Below are 13,803 nucleotides of genomic sequence, written 5' to 3'. Positions count from 1 at the left end.
TGGTTTTATTTTTCGTTACTGGTGACTCAGATACAGTGCCTTTAACTCCTCATTCTCTACTGTTTGAGTACAAAGTGGTACATTAACCCAAAATCACATCCTGTGTTTTGACTTTCACTCTTTTATCTTAATCAGTGTAACAAAAGTAAAAACAAAAAACACAAAGTCATGAACAAAACCTCCATAGAAGTCTGCTAAATGAAGACGGGTGAAGGCATTTTCTTGAAGATATGCGAAGGCTGAGCACAGCTTACCTATTTTCATTTTTATGGCTCCAGAATCATGTCCAGAGGAAACTAAAAAAGGGTTTTAGCTCTGCCGAAGGTAAGAACCACATATACGACTTCCCATCTCATGCTGTTCCATTTCAGCTCATGATGTCCCCGAGGTTCTTGTTTTTTTCAAAGTTTAGTATTGCCAGATGTAATAAAATAATTATTGCCGAGAAATTCAAAATGACTGGTTACAACAGCTGAACTAAAACAACGTTCCTGAGATTTACATGTGTCCCCAGTCTGAAACCAACCGTACAATCCATCAGCGTACTATTATTCTCCAAGAATTCTAGAAAGTATTCCCCTAAGATATTACAAGTTAGAAAGGAAGATCATCCTTCAATTTCCTAAACATCTTATTTAAATAATTATTTTGTAGCATGGTGAAAATTACGATGCCCTTTTGATTATGAGTTAAATATTTGAGAAAGCTTAACATTTTGTCACAACTTCCAAAAGGAGAACAAATGTTCCTATTTAAGTGAACTTTTTTTAAAAAGAATTATGCAGTTCTTCTAACTGTTTACATTACTGGTTTCAGGCATTTGCCACTCTGAGAAGAGACAAATTATGAGGAAGTTGGCAAAGTTAAATGTTGATTACAGGCTTTACAAGTGAAGAAAAGGCTTTTCCAAAGCAGCCAAGTAATTGTATTATGTTGAAAAAGTACTCATATCTTAAAATGGTAATTTGTTATTAATGGAAAGTAAAATGAAATTTAGCACATTTCAAACACAGCCACAATATTGAATAAACTCAGATCATACGGAGGTTCATTTTTAAGTAATTCATGATTAACAGACTCACTTACCTGAAGTATAGGAAAAGAAGGTTACAAGGAAACTACATCATTTTTTCACTGGGTAATAATATCTTGACTTCTCTCCTTGAAATGGAAAGGAATCTAAAATACAAAAAAATAAAATAAAAATAGGAGTCGCCCTTGTGAATTTCCATGTCTTAAATTACGAAATTTTAAATCATTTAGGAGATAAAATGCAATTCATCCAAAGTTCTGCCCCAAAAAGCAGGATGGTATTTTCCCTTTTCTATCTTAATAGGTAAAATGCAAAATATTTGTTAAGACACACACACACACACACACACACACACACAGATAATCAAGGTTTAAAACAAATGCTGAGAGCCATGCAGAAGTGTGTGTAAAAGCAAAGCAGAGTCACATGCTCGGAAAAGACCCCAAAAAGCAAACCTCGCAGCGAAGCAGGGTGTCCGCCGCCCGCTGGGGCCTGGGCGCTGCGTCCGCACGGAAGCCGCAGCTCAGGTTGGGTCAGGGGACCGCGCACTGCGCCGGCACTTTTTTTTTTTTTTTTTTTAATGGTCGTAGGGACTGAAATGTTACGAAACAGCAAATCCCCGGGAAGTTGGAGAGCCCAGCTCCCCGGGACGCGCGCCCCCGCGGACGCCCCCGCGCCCCGACCCGGGGGCGCGCACGGCCCGCGGGACCTGGCCCGCGGGACATGCCCCCCGGCCCCGCGCCCCGTGCCCCCGCGCCCCCGCGCCCGGCCTTGCAGGAACCCACCGAGCCGCCCCTGGGTCCACGGAGATCGACGCAGATGGGGAAGAGGTAGGAGCAAAACACCCGGGAAGCGAAGGCGAGGAAAATACTCTGGAGGGGACTGAGCCTCCCTGCTAAGTAGATGTTAATAATGCTACCTTCAACTCTCACGCAGAGTCGTCTTTCCCGAGTTTGTGATTTCATCTCATTTGTCTTTATGATTTAAGTCATAGCAAAAAATAAAAAATACTATATGGTTCCCTTTTCACACGCAGGAATTAAAAAAGGCCCAGGGTGGTTATACGAGGACAAAGAAAAGACTGATAAGCTGCTGAGGTCTGCGACCACTAACTAGTCCCCCTGCTGCGCCGCGTTGGCCTCCTGGTGCTAGAGCAGGGCTGTCACGTGTTTGTTCCCCCCTCCCGTTACATTTGAAGGTTTTCTCTGCGGCATTGACACTCAGTCAGTACAAGTGTGAGGAGCGTCACCGTAGAAGTTGGGAAGCCATCCGTGTCCACACACTCTCACCACTTTCCTGCAAGTGGGCCAGCCGGGGCCCCGCGGCAACGCCTCTCCTAAAAGCCACTTCCGTCCCTGCCTGGCGAATTAATCTGTGTTGAAATGGAATTGCAGTTGGCAGAACGGCAGCAATGCCAAGATCGAATAATCACTTGGACCCGAATCTGAGTTGTTTCCATCCTTGACAACAAATAATGTTACCCTCCGGAGCCTGCGGGGCCAGGAGTTGAAATGAGTTTATAATTTGGCTTCCAGGCTCTCTTCTCACTCTCAACCACTTAAATGTCCTTTTCTGCCTTTTAGCATGCAGGGGGCAGCTTTGGAGGCTGAATCACCGACGTGGTCTTCATTGATATCCGTCATGAATATTCTTTGCCAAATAAATAAAAAGAGGAAAAGCCCACATCATTCAAAACCACATTTGTTTTAACAGTGAAACTAAATAGACTGTCGGCTCATACTACCACATGATCATTAATAATCTAATTTGTTCTTCTCACTCCAGCAACTTGAAGAGAAATGCTCAGTGTTTTCATCTCCACACAGAGGCCCCATTCATCTGGCCCCTCAGTGCCTGATCCTGGTGATGCCAAACTGCAGGTTAAGAGCCACAGGACAACCCAGCGCCTCCTCTTTTCCTAGTAAAGAACTCATTAACACTCGGATCCTTGGCTCTGGGAAGTACATTGTCTCCTTAGCAGTTCCAAACATCATGTGCCCTGGGAAGGTAGTCATCTCTAGCTGGTGATGGAAAAGGAAAGAGACAGGAAGGCAGAACCACTGGCAAGACTCCCTAGAGATCAGGGTGGGACGGGAATTAGCATCTTGGAAAATTACTGGAGGTGAACCACAAGTATGCAAAGGACAGGTGGGCGTGTCCAGCTAACATACCCTGTTAGGAGGAAGGGAAGTGTCATCACCCACACGCCTCCCACACGCCTCCCACTGAGTGAGCGGCTCTGCGTGTGCGCTCCCCCCATCCCCACAGCGATGCCATGGATGTCTGCGTTAACATCCCCATTTTGCAAATGGGGAAAATGAGGCTCAAAGGTGTTAAGAAACCTCTCCGACTGGTACATGGTAAAGCCAGGATTTTTCTGACTTCAAAACCAAAGCTCGAAAAAGAGAAAGAAACGCAAGCCTTTACTTCTTCTAGGATGCAACGTGGCCTTGTCTGCAAGCGCTAGTCCTCACAGGTGGTTCTCCAACAGGTGGGTGGCTGCCGCCAGTGGTAACCTGGCAGATATGCTGCCAGCATCCAAAGGCTGCCCGTGAGGTACTGGGAACAAAGACCCTCCCTCATCCTTCATAAGAAATCACAGTGACAAAGCCACTCTTGGACGGGCCTTCCTGAGTATCAGAGAAATAGACAATAACAACGTGCCAAAAATAAAAGCTAAATCCAGGGAAGCAACTGCAGGTACAGAGTAGAGAGAGCACCTTTCTTTGTCCAATTCAGAAAATAGTTCTCGTCGACATCCCTCAGGCTAAATCCAGGTCTGAGGGCGCCTCTCCTGTCATCTGATGCCCTGCTGTTCTCAATAGTTTGGCCTAGAGAGTGAGGATTACAGAGGGGCTTCTGTGGATTACAGAGGGGCTTCTGTGGCTTCCCGAGTTCTAGTTATGGTAAAGAGTGAGCAGGAGAAGGCAGGATGCGCCTGAGAGTGGCTGGGAGAGCGTCCATGGGAAAATCACACACTCGGTTTTGGAAATCTCCCAGTTGGGATTCTAAAGGTTGGGAAGCCTGCCTCACCCCACAGCCACAGTAATAGAGTTTGACATCCGTCAATTAGCAGCACTCCATAAATAAGTCAGCTTTTAATCATGCCAAAGAAGCCCGCCAAAAATCAACTATGGAAAAGAGCAGTTGAAAACGAGCACACTGAGATCAACACTATTTTAACAATCTAGGAAGCCGTGCTATTCAACATACAATGAATAAGCGAAAGTCGCCCGCACTCGCAAAGAACTTCAAAGGCACAATTGGTCCAATGGTGTGACTATAGCCATCTGTATAGGTTAAGTTCCAAGGCTTCCTCATATTCATAAATGTAAATCTAAATCTTTAATCCATCTAAACCACGTCTGTGTCAGACACATTGATTCCTGAAATGTGAAAAGTAGGGAAGACGAAAAAGCCCTTTCATCATCAGTGTGCCTAAAATAACAAACAAAAGCACCGAAAGACTAGAACCGTGTCTGCCGACTCAGGCTGCCTGGTGGGATTTTCTTTGTGCAAATGTGGATAGTAATAAACATGTTTTAAAATCTTGATGGTAGTGTTTTCATTTGTATAAAACGATGGAGTCCCCTGGGTAGCAGCACTGGGAGACATAGCAGGGTTAGGGTCAGGAGCTGTGCAGCCAACTTCTAAAATTATCTTTCTCAAGAATATGTTTCAGAAAAGAAAGTGCCCTTGCATGCTACATGTTACAAGCGGCATGTGATTATAGGCTTGACAAGATTCCTTCCACATTAAATAATTTTACTGAAAACAATATGCTTTAGGACTCAACTGACTTTAAAAGTCATGAGTTCTTCCCCCAAAATGTTGTCTTCTATTCTTCTGTGAAATGAAAAACAGGGTCTCTGTGTTCTGGTCTTGTGTGTACAGATGTGGACTGAATGAGAAGATGCCCCTTTCTTATTCCTAATCCTGCCCATGAAGTCGGCCACCCTCACTTTCTTAGTTTCTCGCTTTGGTAAGTGAGGATAAGCACAGATACTATGACCAGAACTACGAAGATGATGAACAGAATTATGATGCTAAATTATTTGAAGTCTCTTTTAAAATGCATTGGCCTAATATTACCTTAAAGGTATCAAGTAGATTTCCTTATGCTCCAAGGATTTACCAAGTGCCTCCTACCCTAGGCCATGGGGTCCCTGTGAGGCCCCTGTGTGAGCCGTCTCCACACAATCAACATGTAAACCACCAATACGAGAGACAATGAAATGACTCACATGCTGAATAGACACAAATAATATGCCATGAAAGCATCAGAAAAGATGGGCTAGGACTGGAGAGAATCGGAGTTCCATCTTATCTCTCGGAAAGAAACTAAAGTGCTCTGTTTGCCATTGATCGTAAGACCAATAACACAATCTTTCTCCTAAATCAGCTGGGATACAGACAGTTGATGCTCCTTCATAAAAGAGAGCTCTTTCGCAGCACAGTCTGCAGTTACACTCAACGCCCTCTCCCAGGAAATTCCTCCAAGGCCAGCCCTGCCCCTATGAGATGCTGCAGCTGCCAGCACATGCTAGACTACATCACAGATACTAATGAGGGGACCTGCTGCACTTAAACCCTGAGCAGAGCAAGAGATTCAGGTTTTCATCTGTTATGGACTGAATATTTCTGCCCCCCCCCAAAATTCATATTTGAAATTTTAATCCCAGTGTGTTGGTATTTGGATGTGGGGTCTTTGGGAGGTAATTAGGTCATGAGGGTGCAGCCCTCTTGAGTGGGATTAGTGCCCTCATGAGATGCCACGAGAGAACTAGCTTGCTCTTTTTTTGCCACGTGAAGTCACAGTGAGAAGTCAGCTGTCTGCAGTCTGGAAGAGGGCCCTCACCAAAACCAGACCATGCTGACACCGTGATCTTGGACTTCCAGCCTCCAGAACCATGAGGAAAAAGTGGCTGTTGCTGATTAGACTCCCAGCCTGTGGTGTTTTGTTACAGTGGCCTGAGCTAAACCATCATCTTAAATCTGCTGTGAGATTGTATACAAGTTCATAACTTCTTAGCCTGTGTTTCCAGATTTGTAAGTAAGGGGTTGGACCAGGCCATGGTTCTCAGTGAAGGAGGATGGTCTTTATCGGCTGCCTCCCCTCCCCACTAGGATTACATCTGTGGAAAAGATACATTGCAGAGAGGAACAAGCAACACAGACAGAGGAAGATGAGGCAGGACAGCATCTAGACTTCGATGTGAAGGGGAGGAAAGGGAACTTTAAAAAGCACAAGCTCTTGCAAGACTTAAAGTTATGGCCTTCCTAAGTATAAAGATTCTACCAGACTAGTTGATAATGGGTAATTTGATGATCAAAATCATGCGTTTAGGGGCTTCCCTGGTGGCGCAGTGGTTGGGAGTCCGCCTGCTGATGCAGGGGACACAGGTTCATGCCCCGGTTTGGGAGGATCCCACCTGCTGCAGAGCAGCTGGGCCCATGAGCCATGGCCGCTGAGCCTGCGAGTCCAGAGCCTGTGCTCTGCAATGGGAGAGGCCGCAACAGTGAGAGGCCTGCATACCGCAAAAACACACAAAAAAACAAAAAAGAAGAAAATCATGCGTTTGTCCATTAACCAAACGTCACATCTCACATAATTGCTAGAGCCGGAAGCACAACCCCCCATTCACTGAAGTACACCCACCCCCCAAAGACAGGATGCTCAGGAAGAAGAGATTGTCAGGTTGAGGTGCCCCAGGAAACAGGGACCCCTACACGGAGCAGCTCAGAGAGAACAAATCACACATTCCTGCCCCGTACACACCAACAAGCCAGCCCCAACACAGCAGAAGCAGCAACACAGAAAGGGCATGAGTGTGTGGTTCAGAAATCCCAGATCTAGTCCCAGTTCTGCCATTAAGTTATTGTGTGACCTTGGGCTGGTCACCAGCAAAATAAAAGTCTGGACCAGATCATCTCCATGTTAACCTTCCAGCACAGAAAGTAACTGACTTACTTTCTACCGTGTTACATAAAAATTTATCTGATCCTAGAATCCTTTCAGCATCTTTAAGGCCAGTATATACAACTCCATTTACGGACTCAGTTTTTAAATTACTGCGTTCCCAGGCTTCCTAGGACAACCGACCAGAACACAAGTCTGAGGTGCAGAATGGGTGAAGTTTCTTTTCTCTGGCTTTCTTTATGATCCCCTATGGCTAAACTCTGCCCTCGCCGCTGCCAAGTCTCTGCACTCCTGGCACTGAGTTTTGATCTGTAGTTTTCATAGGGCTCGTAACACTGTGATAGATGAAGAAATTAAACCTTTCGCCAAACTTGAACAGGCGTTTTGAATGGTAATTTTTATCTTCTCCCTTCCCAGATGCAGAAATGTCAACAGTTGAGAGATACTATGATGTTGGTAAAAAGTCATTACAAAAATGGACTTGCTGCCCAAATGATCTTTTATTATCTTGCAAATGTATTACTTTTGCTGTATCAATTTTTTTTAGTTTATTTCATGTTATGCTCCAGCTGCAAGGGAATTGAGAACATACTGTCCACATTTTCATAAAAAAACTATAACATTAACAGAAGAAATATTTCACCATAAAAATGAAAACTATGTGTAAATATTCATATAATTGAATTTCTTCAATCAATTTATTGAGTCAAACCAATGGAAGGATGCTTTTTTTGTGTAGTGAGAGCCAACAACACAGGAGAAAATTTTCATCTCAGTGTTCAAATAAATAAATAGTAATATTGCTTATGGATATCAATTTTTTTAAATATGCATACAGAATATAATGCGTGTTGCTCTCAGGGAACGTACAATTCCTATATACTATTTACTAAGTATACTGGATAACAACAAAATGAAAACTAAGAAAGATAAATACATATTTAATCAAGGAGTATTTAAAAATCATTAAAATATGTTTTCATTCCATACCATGGCCAGTTAAGCAAGACAGGGGTAAAGAGTAAACAAAGAAAATATTATTGGAGTAATCAGCAGTAACAAGGAATGAACTATTGGTACACATATCAACAGGATGATAATTATGCTGATTAAAAGAAGCCAAACAAATAGTAAACGTACTGCATGATTGCATAATATAAAATTCTAGCAGATCACACCATTCTAGCATTTGCCTGGGGATGGGTGTAGAGGGTTGGGAGGCGCCAGGAGGGAGCAGGAGGGGTAGGATGGTGGGATTACCAAGGGGCAGAAGAAAACTGTCCTGATGATGTACATATGTTCATTATCTTGATTTGGGGGGTGGTTTCATGTGTATATCAAAACTAATCAAATTGTGTACTTTAAATATGTGAGTTTATTATATATCAATTATACTTCAATAAGGCTATAAAAATTATTGAGTAGAGAGACAAAAATAGGGAAAAAACTTTAAAGATTAGGAGTAGTTATATTTTGAGGCAATTAAGATACCTGTTGGATGAAAAGCTACAGAAAAAAATAGGCTACACTAGACCCATAAAAGACTACCAAAGAAAGATTTCTGATTGCTGCTATATTATATAGAGAGAATTTTTATTTCCTTAGGATTTTTCACAGAAATAGTTCTAACTACCCTCAGAGTCTCAATAACAATGGCTAACATTGAGCCATTTTATCCTCACCTAAGGAACCTAAGAGTTGGGTACTACCTACTATGATGAGGATACCAAAGTTCAGAGAAGTTCACGTCCTTCACCAGCCCAGTGGTGGAGCTGGGATATGAACCCAGGTTGAGCTCCTGAAATTAAACTTCTCACCCTCTGCTAGACAAACAGGATCCTGGACCAGTGTTGTGGGTCACAATTTGCTGATTCACACCTCTGATGGCTTAAAGAAACAGTGCATTAAACAGCTACATTTCTAAGTCTGAAGTCTAATTGTGGTAGCACAGAAAAGGTCAGTAATGAAGCGGTGGTGGAAGGCAGGGGAACTGCAGCAGGGGGAGCAGGAAAAATAATACCCGGAAATCAACAGATTTGGTTTTGGCCATGTCCTCAGTGATGAGTATACACTTGGGCAAGTCACTTCTCTTCCTGGAGTCTGTCTCCTCTTCAGTAAAATCAAGAGTTTGGACTAATCAATTTCTAAGCCTCCTTCCAGATTGGTGATTTTGCCAGTCCTCTTTGGGGTAATACGCCTTGCATTTTGTAACCTGCGTCAAAACTTTTCCATGATACCAAACACATTTCCGGTACAAAGCTTCCTCCATCTCTTTTAGCACCCGCACCTAGCAAATCCCTTCACTATTTCCCAGAGGCATTCTGTTCCCAAAGGACAGTGCTAAAGGAAGGCCCAAGGAAAAGGAGGACAGTCGCTCAGAGTCCACCATGTTCCCCTGTACACACTAACAATCTTTTCCACTTCAAAAACACTAAAACATTGACTTGAGAGGTGTGGCCAAGATGGTGGCGTAGGAAGGCCCTGAGCTCACCTCCTTCCATGGACACACCAAAATTACAACTATTTACAGAGCAACTATTGATGAGAAGAACCTAAAGACCAACAGAAAAGATTTTCCACTGCTAAAGATATAAAGAAGGAATCATGAGATGGGTGGGGGACGGAGACGTGTTATAATCAAGACCCATACCCCCAGGTGGGCCACCCACAAACTGGACGATAACCACAGTCTCCCCAAGGAGTGAGGGGTACAAGCCCCACGTTGGGCTCCTCAGCCCAGGGTTCCTGCACTGGCAAGATGAGCTCCCAGAATGTCTGGCTTTGAAGGCCAGCAGGGCTTGTATATGCGAGAACGAGAGGACTGTAGGAAATAGAGTTCCACTCTTAAAAGGCACACAGGATCTCACATGCTCTGGGAACCAGGGCAGAAGCAGTAATTTGAAAGAAGCCTGAGTGAGACCCTCTTGGTGATCTTGGAAAGCCTCTGAGAAAGGCAGGAGGCAACTGGGACACACACACACACACCCCCACCGCCGGGGACATAGACACTGGAGGCAGCCATTTTGAGGGCTCTCTCTGCCACCTGAGCACTGGTGCTGGTGAGCACCATTTTGGAGCCCTCCCTCTAGCCTATTACTGCCAGGGGCTTGCCTGCCCACCAGTGGGCTGGCACCACTTCCAGCCCCACCACCCAGGCCATGCAGCCAGGGAGACCTGGCCCCACACACCAGCAAGCAACCAGCCACTGCACGAGGCAGGGCCTGGCAGCCAACCAAGCCAGAGGCAGCCTAGCTCACCAGCCACACCCAGAGAAGTTGGCCTCACCACAACAGAAGGGTCCACACAGCAAACGCAGGGGCACCCCAGAGCACACAGCTCTGGTGAGGGCACTGTGCTGCTGGGCCCCACAGGACATCTCCTACATAAGGCCACTTCTCCAACAGGGAAATGTGACCAACCTAAATAATGCATAGAAATAAATACAGAGAATTAGGGAAAATAAGGAAACAGAGGAATATGTTCCAAACAAAGGAACAAGACAAAACCTCACAAAAAGAACTAAATGAAGTGGAGATAAACAATCCACCCAATAAAGAGCTCAAAGTAATGACCATAAAGATGCTCAATGAACTTGGGAAAAGAATAGAGGAACACAGTGAGAAACTTAACACAGTTTAAAAATATAAAGAAGAATGAAACAGAGACAATGAATAAAGTAACTAAAATTTAAAATACATTAGAAGGACTCAACAGTAGATTAGGTGATACAAAGAAACAGATAAGTGATCTGGAAGACAAAGTAGTGGAAATCATCTAGCTGAACAGAAAAAATGAATTTTTAAAAATGAGGACAGTTTGGAATAAATTAGGAGTTTGGGATTAAAATATACACACTACTATATGTAAAATAGATAACCAACAAGGACCTACTGTATAGAACAGGGGACTATACTCAATATCTTGTAATAACCTATAATGGAAGAGGATGTAAAAAAAAGAATATATATATTTACATATATATGAATAACTGAATCACTTTGCTGCACACCTGAAACTAACACAACATTGTAAATCAACAATATTTCAATAAAATAACTTTTAAAAAGAATCTAAATCAGTAAGTAAAAAAATAAATATGAGGACAGTTTAAGAGACCTCTGAGACAACTCAAGCATACTAACATTCACATTATACAGATCCCAGAAGAAGAGAGAGCAAGGGATGGAGAATTTATTTGAAGAAATAATAGCTGAAAAATTCACTAACTGGGAAAGGAAACAGACATCCAGGTCCAGGAAGCACAGAGAGTCCCAAACAAGATGAACCCAAAGAGGTCCACACCAAGACATATTGTAATTAAAACAGCAAAAATTAAAGATAAAGACAGAATCCTAAAAGCAGCAAAAGAAAAGTAACTCATTATATTGAAGGGAACTCCCCTAAGACTATCTGATTTTTTAGCAGAAACTTTGCAGGCCAGAAGGGAGAGGAACAAAATATTCAAAATGATGACAAGAAAAAACAAACAAAAACAAAAAACAAAAAAAAACAAGAATAGTCTACCTGGCAAGGCTATCATTCAGTTTTGAGGAAGAGATAGAGAGTTTTATGTAAAAACAAAAGCTTAAAATGTTCAGCACCACTGAACTGGCTTTACAGGAAATGCTAAACTTCTCTAAGCAGAAAAGAAAAGACCACAATTAGAAATTAGAAGAATGAAAAGATCACAGTTAGACAAATGAAAATAGAAAACACACTGATCCAAAATCAGTGGGATGCAGCAGTTCTGAAAGGGAATATGAGCCTACCTCAGGGAACAACAACAAAAAATCTCCAATACACAACTCTACCTTACACCTAGAGGGCCTAGAAAAAGAAGAAAAAACAAAACCCAAAGTTAGTAGAAGGAAAGAAGTCATAAAGATCAGAGAAGAAATAAATGAAATAGAGACTAAAAAAAAAAAAACAATAAAAAAGATCAATGAAATTAAGAGCTGGTTCCTTGAAAAGATAAACAAAATTGATAAGTCTTTAGCCAGATTCATCAAGAAAAATAGGGAGAGAGCCCAAATCAATAAAATCAAATGAAAAAGGAGAAATTACAACTGATACCACAGCAATACAAAGGATCATAAGAGACTACTACAACAACTATGCAGCAATAAAATGGACAACCTGGAAGAAATGGACAAATTCTTAGAAAGTTACACTCTCCCAAGACTGAATCAAAAAGAAATAGAAAACATGAACAGACCAATTACCAGTAAGGAAATTAAATTAGTAATTTAAAAGACTCCCAATAAGCAAAAGTTTGGGACCAGATGGGTTCACAGATGAATTCTACCTTCTCAAACTATTCCAAAAAAACTGAATAGAAAGAATGCTTCCGAACTCATTCTACCAGGCCTGTATCACCCTGATACCAAAACCAGACAACAAAAGAGAAAATTACAGGCCAATATCACTGATGAACACAGATGCAAAAATTCTCAACAAAATATTAGTAAATCAAATTCACAATACATTAAAAGAATCATACACCATGATCAAGTAGAATTTATCTGAGGATACGAGGATGGTTGAATATCTGCAAATCAATCAATGTGATACACTACATTAACAAATTGAAGAATCAAAATCATATGATCATCTCAATAGATAAAGAAAAACCTTTTGACAAAATTCAAATCCATTTATGATAAAAATGCTCAACAAAGTAGGTATAGAGGGAACATAACAACATAATAAAGGCCATATATAAGCCCACAGCTAGCATCATATGCAATGGTGAAAAGCTGAAAGCACTTTCTCTAAGATCAGGAACAAGGATGCCAATTTTATTCAACACAGTGTTAGAAGTCCTAGTTACGGCAATCAGACAAGAAAAAGAAATAAAATGCATCCAAATTGGAAAGGAATGAGGAAAACTGTCACTGTTTGCAGATGGCATGATGCTATATATAGAAAATCCTAGATATGTCACCAAAAAACTGTTAAAACTAATAAATGAGTTCAGTAAAGTTGCAGAATATAAAATTAATATACAGAAACCTGTTGTGTTTCTACACACTAACAACAAACTATCAGAAAGAGAAATTAAGAAAATAATCCCATTTACAATTGCATCAAAAAGAATAAAATACCTAGGAATAAGTCTAACCAAGGAGGTGAAAGACACAGAAAACTATAAGACACTGGTGAAAGAAATTGAAGATGACAGAAACAGATGGAAAGATGTACCATGCTCGTGGATTGGAAGAATTGTTAAAATGACCATACTACTCAAAGCAATCTACAGATTCAATGCAATTCCTATCAAAATCCCAATGTCATTTTTAGCAAACTAGAATATTTTTCACAGAAATGACTTCAGACTATACTGCAAAGCTACAGCAATCAAAACAGTATGGTATGACACCAAAACAGACATATACATCAATGGAACAGACTAGAAAGCCTAGACATAAACCCATACTTATATGCTCGATTAACCTATGACAAGGGAGGGAAGACTATATAATGGGGAAAAGACAGCCTCTTCATTGAATGGTAGTGGGAAAACTGGACAGCTACATGCAAAAGAATCAAACTGGACTATTTTCTCATGCAATGCACAAAAATAAATTCAAAGTGAATTAAAGACTTAAATGGAGGACCTGAAACAATAAAACTCCTAGAAGAAAACATAAGCAGTATGCTCTTTGACATCAGTCTTAGCAATATTTTTGATATGTCTTCTCAGGCAAGGGAAACAAAAGCAAAAATAAACGTGACTACAGCAAACTAAAAAGCTTCTGCACAGCAAAGAAAACAATCAACAAAATGAAAAGGCAGCCTTCTTAATGGGAGAAGATATTTGCAAATGAAATATCTAATAAGGGGTTAATAT

General features: G+C 41.6%; 1 protein-coding gene across 3 annotated transcripts in view; it reads right to left on the bottom strand.

Moving 5' to 3' along the window:
- CSGALNACT1 (chondroitin sulfate N-acetylgalactosaminyltransferase 1) overlaps positions 1-13,803 on the bottom strand; it is a 328,662-nt gene that overhangs the window by 174,928 nt on the left and 139,931 nt on the right. Inside the window, exons 1-2 of one of the 3 annotated variants that reach the window (XM_027122992.1) lie at positions 1,953-3,103; positions 1,087-1,179 (exon numbers count right to left, since the gene is read on the bottom strand). The gene's annotated coding sequence lies outside the window, so the exon portion shown is untranslated. Of the gene's footprint in view, positions 1-1,086; positions 1,180-1,488; positions 1,660-1,952; positions 3,104-13,803 lie in introns of those variants that run through there. The other 2 variants (XM_027122993.1, XM_027122991.1) reach the window with 2 other exon arrangements.

The sequence above is a fragment of the Aethalodelphis obliquidens genome, unplaced genomic scaffold (genome assembly GCF_003676395.1).
Source record: "Aethalodelphis obliquidens isolate GAN/ISIS:26980383/991018 unplaced genomic scaffold, ASM367639v1 scaffold25, whole genome shotgun sequence".
In the NCBI taxonomy this organism is placed as follows: Eukaryota; Metazoa; Chordata; class Mammalia; order Artiodactyla; family Delphinidae; genus Aethalodelphis; species Aethalodelphis obliquidens.
This window is presented reverse-complemented; position numbering and strand designations above follow the sequence as displayed.